Genomic DNA, 9,272 nt, shown 5'->3' with positions numbered 1-9,272 from the left:
GCCGGGCTGTGTCCACAGCAGAAGCCCCCCTGTCGACATAGCGCTGTCTACACCAAGGTTTAGGTCTGTATAACTAAGTAGCATAGACTGATCTTAGGCCTGCTCTTAACTACACATCTGAGTAGTTCCCTGGAAGTCAATGTAAAGGTAAATGCATGCATAAGCATATGGCATCAGGGCCGGAACACACTGCTCTCACCTTTGGGCCATTTAAAAGTCATTCATATATGCAGAATTCAAAGTAAATGTTTAGACGTTTAACTTTTTCCTCTATTTAAAGATCCAGTCATTCCTACCCAGTCAAGACTGCAATCCTTTTTCAGTGACTGTGTTTCAAAGCTTCAGTGCTGCAGGTCAGGCTGCCTGGCTGCTCTCTTGTACCAGTAGCACCCTCTGCTGCTTTTTCTCAAAATAACAGAATCCTATTCCGTGCCCCCCTCGTTTTCTCTCTTTCAAGATGGGCTTCCACTTACCGAATGCTCTTTTCCTCCTTGTTGGTACATTTCCCAAATGGCTGGAAGTAACAAACAAGCAAACAAACAAACAATGCTTTACATTTCTTGTCAGCTTGTGTGGAGGGGAGTTGATTTAGAAGCAGGATTTCTTCTTTAACTCTATTGTTGTATCTAGCTTGAATTTTCACCTACTCTCAAGATAAACAAGACCAGGTAGAGTCAATTTTCTCACATCAGTGTTATTCCTTCTCGAGGTGCTCCTATCACAAAAGTAGGTACCAAAAACCTGGTGATAACGAGTGCGTGTGTGGGGTGTATTAATTGGCAGCAGCAGAAAAAGGAAGGCACTGGCTCCAGTCACCAGCTGACAGGTATTTATCTCTTCACAGTTATATGTAACGGGGAAGCCTGAGGGCTTGTCTACAATGCCCCACAGTTTGCACTACAGGGGTGTGACTAGGAGTGCACACCAGAGTGCAGCGCTGCAACTCCCCTGTGTGGCCATCACAGGTGCGATCTAGAAGGTTCCTAGTTCATGGTAACGTAGTCCTCTTCCAACAGGGCAACATTAATGCAAAGCAGGAACTTTTCAGTTCGTGCCTGCGGCAGCCACACAGAGAAGTTATAGTGCAGGACTCCAGTGCGTGCAGCTGTTCACACCCGCCTAGTCCAAACTGCAGGCAGCAGAGACACAGTCTTAGTAGAGGCTACTATTAGGTGATAGCAGAGCTGTGCAGGTCTCCCTGGGCTTGACAGCACTCTGGGGGGGGTCATAATTTCATATCCAAGATACTAGAGCAAAACCCAGATACGCAAACTGATTTCTAGCTGAGAAAAGCTAAGCACCCCTTCTTCTGGGTTGACCACAGGACCCTTCAGCCAACCTGGCAAAGCTACTATCTTCAGACCACCAGCATTTTCATTTGAGACTCTGGGCAGGGACACACAGCAAAACCAGCCCTAGATGTGGGACTCAATTGCTTAGATTTTAGTGTCTGGTTAGTGACTAGTTCCAGACACACCATACTATAGGCTTCTCTTCAGCAATACGGAAGCTGAGTTTTACTTTAGTTTCTTTAGAAAACATGTACATTTTGCAGCATTGCATTGGGAAATACTATTTTTAACAGTAACTGATTTCCTCTCGGTTTCACTCATGTAATCCGTGACAATCTCATACCCATTGCAGCACCCTATATGAGACCTCAGTAATACAGCCTGGGAACTACATACAGGGCAGAATAAAGACAGAGACATAGGAACAGGTTTCAACTTGGCGTGCCAGTCTTAATGCTCAACCTTGCCATGGTTTTTGGTTGCTTCCAATCAAAATCTGTGAGTGTGACATAGCATTTTGTGGCTTTGTATATCCTTATGCTAAATACTGTTAAGTTGTCATTTGAAGCATGGTATTTACATTTCTGTCAGGGTTTCAGTTATAAACCCCCCTTTGCAGGGATTTATAACACAGTTCTTGCTTTTAGCCAAGATTTTTTTCCCCTTTAAAATGTCATTAACATCTGTTGATTGAGTGAAAACCACGGTGACTTTTTGTGGTTTCAGACGTTACTTGCATACTCATGCTATGGAAAAATTATGTTGCAGGCAAGTAGTCTTTAACGGGGGCTCGTCATCACTGACCTTTAATATTTCAGAAAGAAACAGGAATCCTCTCTCTCCAAACTAACATTTCACAAATTCCTTAGGAGTAGAGGCAATAATCCCCACCCCCCCAACAATGTTTTAAACAAGCAAATTAGTGGCAACACATTCTAGTCTCAGATGCTCATGGCGCCTCTAATCTCCAGGATACTTCTCTACTCATATGAATGTGATTCCCAGCAAACAACATAGGAACTATATGTTACATGAGTATACATGAGTATGTAAACACATATGTGTTTAACTCTACACATGTGAGTAGCACACTGAGTTCAGGAGGCTTTGGGTCAGGCCTGGGGGAGAGCTGATTATCAGAGCGGAGATTCAGCAGATTTTCCTCCCCTATCAATGTAATGGCTGCATTACAGGTTAGCAAACTGCATCATTAGACCATCTTAAATCACTAGATAGTTGCAAGGCAAGTGTTGTTGTGGTTTCCCACTAATAATCCCTTTAAGAGTCTGGGAAGAAGAGATAAATGAGAGGAATATTCTTTTTTAACAGCTGCAGTGAGCTCTACAGAAGAGATCCAAACTCTGTCAAATAACCTCTTGCATTCACTGCACATCCCCATTGAAGAGTCTGCCTGACTTTGCTCCTTAGACCTGAATGGAGTTTGTTGGATAGCTTCCCCCTGGTGTGACAGAACTCCTGATGACGGCCACGTTGCTGGTCCGCTGTGATCCCACAAAGGCGCAGTTGACCAACATCACTAAGGAGGAAACAGTTGTGTTTGCAAGGAGCTCTGTGGGATGTTGATAACCAGCTCCTAGCGGCCCTTAAATTCTGACTTCCTTTTTGCAGCCTTTTCTACTGCAATCTGAATGCCGCCCATACCCCTGGCTGGAGAGAAGACTAGCTGCCATGGTGGATCCTACCACTAAGGCCATTCCATGAACTAGCCAGTAAGAGGCACTAGTCTAGCAAACTGCTTCATGTAGCACCTTCCTCACACCCAAGCTTACCATCTACATACTACGGTGCTGGGCCCATGTATCTTGATTTATACACAAACTACTGGTGTAGTGTAGACAACACCTGATATTATTCCCAAATTCTGATCTCCTTTGCAACAGCGCTGCTATCTCACTGCCCAGCTGGCCCCTTTGAGCCTGGCCTCTGTGTCTCTTTCCAGACCCAGCTCATCAGGTGAGTTTTCAATGTTCCCAGAAGTTTTGTTTTTTTGTTTTTTTAAATCAGCATCTTCTCCTTTACTCACAGCATCTCTTTCTGGATTTTAATGATACAAACAGCAGTACTGCAGAAGCGATCATCTCCCTTACCTGAAGTGAAATTGATTCACTTAACATTATAGGTTTTCCATCGGTGAACATTCAATTCACAATTTCACGTTTTGTCTTGCTTTGCCTTAATGGCCAATAGAGACTGCCAGAGCCCTTTACAGGATAACAGAACTCATTAACATAATAATAGTATCTTAAGAATTCATTATAATGCCTATGAGCAATGCTATTTATGGGCTTCTGTTCCCTTCCAAGTTTCCTGTATATTTTAGTCCTTAATTTTCTGACAATGAGCTTCAGTTTCCTAATATAATCCTGGGGTCTGGTACCAAAGTCACTGATAAATTAAAGATCCAAATTATTTGTTGCAACAATGCCTGCATGTGCCAAAAATACTCTTGTTAATGACTGGGACAAGCGTATTTAAGCTATAAAGTATATGGAGACAAAGATCAAATTAGATACCCTTCATCAGGCCATTACTGTACTTGTGTGCATCAGTTCTATGCTATACAAAAATAGCTTCTTATACTGCCCTCTTCATTGTAGTGTCTAAACACCTTCCAGTCATGTCTCAAGCAACATGGCTAACCTCTGTCACATGTGGTTTGTTTTCTCTCTCATCCTATTCCCATGTCTGTAGACCTGGACTCTGAGACTCGCTTTCCCAGGATCCTGCTGCTGCGTAGACGTACCCCAAGAAAGCTCTGTCTCTGCACAAATGAGCTTTACCCTGATGGCGGCCTTCCACTGTGTCTGAGGAGCACGGTCGTCAACCCTAGTCCTCATCCTGGAGCTTTAGACTCTGAGTGCCTTGAAAATAAGGTCTGAAACCTAGACCGTAGCTGTATATTTGATGGGAAGCCAGCATAGAGAGTGCAGGACAGGTGAGAGGTGTTCACAGTAGCCCATGTTGCGGGGAGGGGTGTTGCACTTCAATCTGGTGGAAGGTTGGCACAGCACCTGATTTTGGCTATTGCTTTAGAAGTGAAATGTAGCTGGCATTGTAGTCCACGCAGTGTGCAGAGGCGGTCAAAAAAGCAAACAGGATGTTAGGAATCATTAAAAAGGGGATAGAGAATAAGACTGAGAATGTATTATTGCCCTTATATAAATCCATGATACGCCCACATCTTGAATACTGTGTACAGATGTGGTCTCCTCACCTCAAAAAAGATATTCTAGCACTGGAAAAGGTTCAGAAAAGGGCAACTAAAATGATTAGGGGGTTGGAGAGGGTCCCATACGAGGAAAGATTAAAGAGGCTAGGCCTCTTCAGCTTGGAAAAGAGGAGACTAAGGGGGGATATGATAGAGGTACATAAAATCATGAATGATGTTGAGAAAGTGGATAAGGAAAAGTTATTTACTTATTCCCATAATACAAGAACTAGGGGTCACCAAATGAAATTAACAGGTAGCAGGTTTAAAACAAATAAAAGGAAGTTCTTCTTCACGCAGTGCACAGTCAACTTGTGGAACACCTTACCTGAGGAGGTTGTGAAGGCTGGGACTATAACAATGTTTAAAAGGGAACTGGATAAGTTCATGGTGGCTAAGTCCATAAATGGCTATTAGCCATGATGGGTAAGGAATGGTGTCCCTAGCCTCTGTTCATCAGAGGATGGAGAAGGATGGCAGGAGAGAGATCACTTGATCATTTCCTGTTAGGTCCACTCCTTCTGGGGCACCTGGCATTGGCCACTGTTGGTAGACAGATACTAGGCTAGATGGACCTTTGGTCTGACCCGATATGGCTGTTCTCATGTTCTTAGCACCAGCCAACAGATCAGGGGCTATTTATCAGCTAATGACGTTTGTTGCATTTTTATCAAAGATGGTGAAAATGTAGCTGCCACTAAATCATAACCTGACTGTACTTTAGTTGCTCAACTAATTATACTATTAAATTATTCTAGAAAATAAACATTTGGACGTTTCAAGGAAGAGAAACTCATGAATACTAAAAACTCCAAAACTTAACATGATTGATTATATAAACAAATGCTGTATTTATTGAAGAAGTGTTATGAAAAAATATTGCTTTCATCAAGTTTTAAGAGAACAGTTGTAGAGCAGTGGGGGAAAAAATGTAATTAATTACACCCTGAAACATTTTACTGATTGAATCCATGACCCCAGCACTCGTAAGGTCATCAAATGATAGATTAGCACTGCATAGAATATCACGAATGGCGTTTCTGCCAGGAAGCTCATTATGTGAGATGTCAGGTCATGTAAATCACAAGAAACAAATACCCACATCCATCAGAAAAATGCAGAGAGTCATTAAAGGCAGCAGAGTGGAGTTGAATTATTATGCAAAATCCATTTCAACTATTAAAATACAAAGAGATGACACAAAATTGTCCTTTAAACAAACATAAACTAAAAGCATGCAGACAGGGAGATTTTGTTTATAAATGTTTCATATCTGCAATACGCTATAGCTGTAAACTCAACCTGCGAAGTAGAAAGAAAGGAATAAAAATGGTGATGATCCAATATTTGGGTCTTTAGATATTTTTCTTTTATTCAGGCGAGAGCTATTCTTCTTACATCTGAATAATCAATGTGAGATAAGTCAAAATAGAGTGTAATTACTTCAGGCGAGTCATTTGTTACGGTCCTGTACGCACAGACAGAACAGAAATTACTACTGCTACTCGACAAGCAATTTTTTCTTAAGAGATTCACCAAGTGGTTTGGCAGAAATATAAGCATGCTCAGGGAGGGGCTAACCACCAGCTAGATTTTTAAAAGTAGCACAGTTACAGGCTTCCAAATATTTGGATAAAAAGAAAGCCATTCACCTGTTGCTAGCACCAATTTACCCATGTGTCATGGAAGTAAACTTATCCCTACTCATGGTACTTTCCTTTGCTTAGCAAATGTTGCAGTGCAAGAATACTGTGGTGTCCCTCTCATTTGCTTCTTTGGGGCCCAATTCACCCCTGTTAACAGAGTAGGTGAATATGTCCTGGGGTTTGGCTATTGTGGAGAGGTAGCTTTTCCTCCCGCTTGCCTCCAGATACAGTGGTTGAGTGCTTACAACACAGATAATTATGACACCATTGTAAGGCACTGAAAATTACAAACAGGCTGAATTTCTCCATGTTGAATGTAAATAAAAATATCTACATTACTTTTGAAATATTCAGTTGGAAAATGATTAAAGGACATTGTTTTATACTAATAATGTAACGATCAATGGCAGATTGAAATGAGGTTTTTATACCTTTCAGATTAGTTTTCTGCCTTAAACTAGTTAGTAACTTTAGCTTTATTAAAAAGAAAAAGCAAGAGACAATGGTTGAGTTTTCAAAGCTATTTAGAGAATTTGGACACCGCTTCAGTGAAATGAATGGAGCTATGTGTCTAAATCCCCTAAACAGCATTGAAAAATCACAACCAATAGTTTGGAATAGCATAGACTGATTGGCTGAACAGTCACAAGGTATCTTCTAATGATTGTAGTTGCTTTGTTCCTCCATTAGCTACTGCAACTCTCTCTAATCTCACTTTAGAAACACCGCATAGAAGGGCAGGAAATTAAAGCTCAAACTAGACCAAACTGTGCTTTGTGAATTGTGATTGCCATAGTTGTTTGTGTAACAAAGAAGAAATTGGTCCTGACAATGGAAAAGAATAAGGCAGCTTCGCTGAATCTTTCATCTGCTGAAAAAATGTTTACACTGTGCCACTAACGCGAGGGTGATAGATACAAAGTGGATATTTCTTCTATAGTCCATTCGTAGCTGGTGCAATTTGAAACGTTGCTGGGGGAGCAAGCTGTGACGCCCTTGCCAATGTCGATTTCAGTGTGTTCACTGTTGACAATAGGAACTGCCTAGTCCTGCTGCAAATGGCTAAGTGAAGCGCTATTCCAGCACCAGAAAAACAATCCACACAATTTCAGCAAGAAAGAAGTGAAGGTCTCCCCACTGGGAGGGAGAAAGCATTGCCAACGATATCTTGACTCCCTTGGCAGTCTGGCAGAGCAGCTCTTTAGCTAGGGGTAAAATGAGAAATGGTACAATCCTCTTCCTGCCACCCATATTTTCCAATGAGAGATGTGACAGTGGCATTCCCACAAACATGTGGCCAGCATGACTTGTACCCCAGGGTCATGGAAGAACTGTAGTCAGGACAATCATTTCCTGACACTCTCTGGCTTACATTCATACAATAGTGCTGAGAATGGAGAGCAAAGACAGGACAGTAGGAACTGTCAGGAGGAAATCAATACCGTCAGCTGCTGTGCCATTTTGTCACAGGAAAGTCCCTCAACGTCATGAAAGATGGGGACCTTGAAAAACAAATTTAACATGATCAGTCAGGTCTGCAGGTTTAGGCTGTGAACATTGGAGAGGAAAGCTGGCCTGGAGAAAGCACTTTCAGACTCAGAGCACGGGTGTGTTTGTGGAGGCTGGGACACCAGCTGGATATTTCAACTGGCTGACCTACAACTAGAGCGGTTCGTAGCACTGTCACTGTCCCCAGAGCTGTCCAGAGGATTTAAATCACTGCCTGGGCTTATGCAAGGAGCCGGATGCTGCCACATCACTCTTAGGAGTAGGACCTTGTGCAGTCCTTCCAGGAGAGCTATCAAAATAGAACAGCCTCCCCGGCGTACTGGGGATTGCAGCTACTTGAGCTGGCTTAGAATTTAAATCCCAAGACATCTGAGGTGCTGGGCTTAGATATAGGACCTCAGCCCGCAGTACTACGTAGTCTCCTGATTGTGGATGGCGGCTCAGTATATTTGATTCTAGAGAAACTCCCATGGCTACATTTCTATCTTGAAAGCAGTGGTGACCGGTGCCCCACGTAAGGTAGGTGGGGTCGCAAACAGCATCACGTCCTCCCCAATTTCAACTTGGTCCCACTGACAGGTTCCACATGAACACCAGGAATGATGGCGGAGAGTGTAATGGGGTGGGTTGTGGGGATGGTGAGGCAATGAAGGAAGCTGGTGGTCCCTTCCCTCCCCCCTTGAGAACACAGAATGGGGACACATTTGTTCCACCTCACCTCTCTCAGCAAACACGATTTGTCCCTCTCTCACCCCTTTGCTATATAGTCTGACATGCACCGGCACATGTCCTGGTTTGTGTGGCCTGTGATTGTTTCTGTGCTAATTGGGGCAGTGGTGAGCATGATGGGAGATATACTGTCATTGCTAAGGGGCACATTACTAGCACTGCTCTGTTTCACAGAGTCCCGTTAAGAATGAATTATTAATATTGTTTATTATAACAGGAGGTCCTATTAAAATCAGCTGAAGGCGGCCTGCATTCCTAACATGGTTTATTAATAGTAGGACATTTGCCTGTCTCTTTCTGAGATCTGGAAGAGAACCTGTGAGAGGGACACTTTTGGCAGGAGCCCCTGAGAGAACTACTGAATTTGCCCAAATGCAATATGGTGGACTGTGGTTTGTTAAAACTGGAGAGAGCTTGTTTTGGTTTAATAGCAGCCATACATGAGTCCCAAACTTAGCAACGTTCCCAGCTAGGATTTACTGGCAGCACTTACCTTTACAATATACACCTCTACCTCGATATAACGCTGTCCTCGAGAGCCAACAAATCTTACCACGTTATAGGTAAAACCGTGTTATATCGAACTTGCTTTGATCCACCTGAGTGCACAGCCCCCCGCCCCCAGAGCACTGCTTTACCGCGTTATATCCGAATTCATGTTATATCGGGTCGCGTTATATTGAGGTAGAGGTGTAGTTTTAAAGATTTTTCCCGTTTCCCTCTCTTCTCCGTTAAATGCGATTTTTCTGAATAATTCCAGTCCTGCCACATTGGTTTATTGAAGGAAAAACGAGAGTAACTCTCTCCTCGGTGGTATTTACTCCTATTAGACTATTGTGTTTCTCCATCCATTTTCGAGATTTACAA

This window comes from Gopherus evgoodei, chromosome 9 (genome assembly GCF_007399415.2).
Source record: "Gopherus evgoodei ecotype Sinaloan lineage chromosome 9, rGopEvg1_v1.p, whole genome shotgun sequence".
Taxonomy (NCBI): domain Eukaryota; kingdom Metazoa; phylum Chordata; order Testudines; family Testudinidae; genus Gopherus; species Gopherus evgoodei.
Note: the sequence above shows the minus strand (reverse complement) of the source record.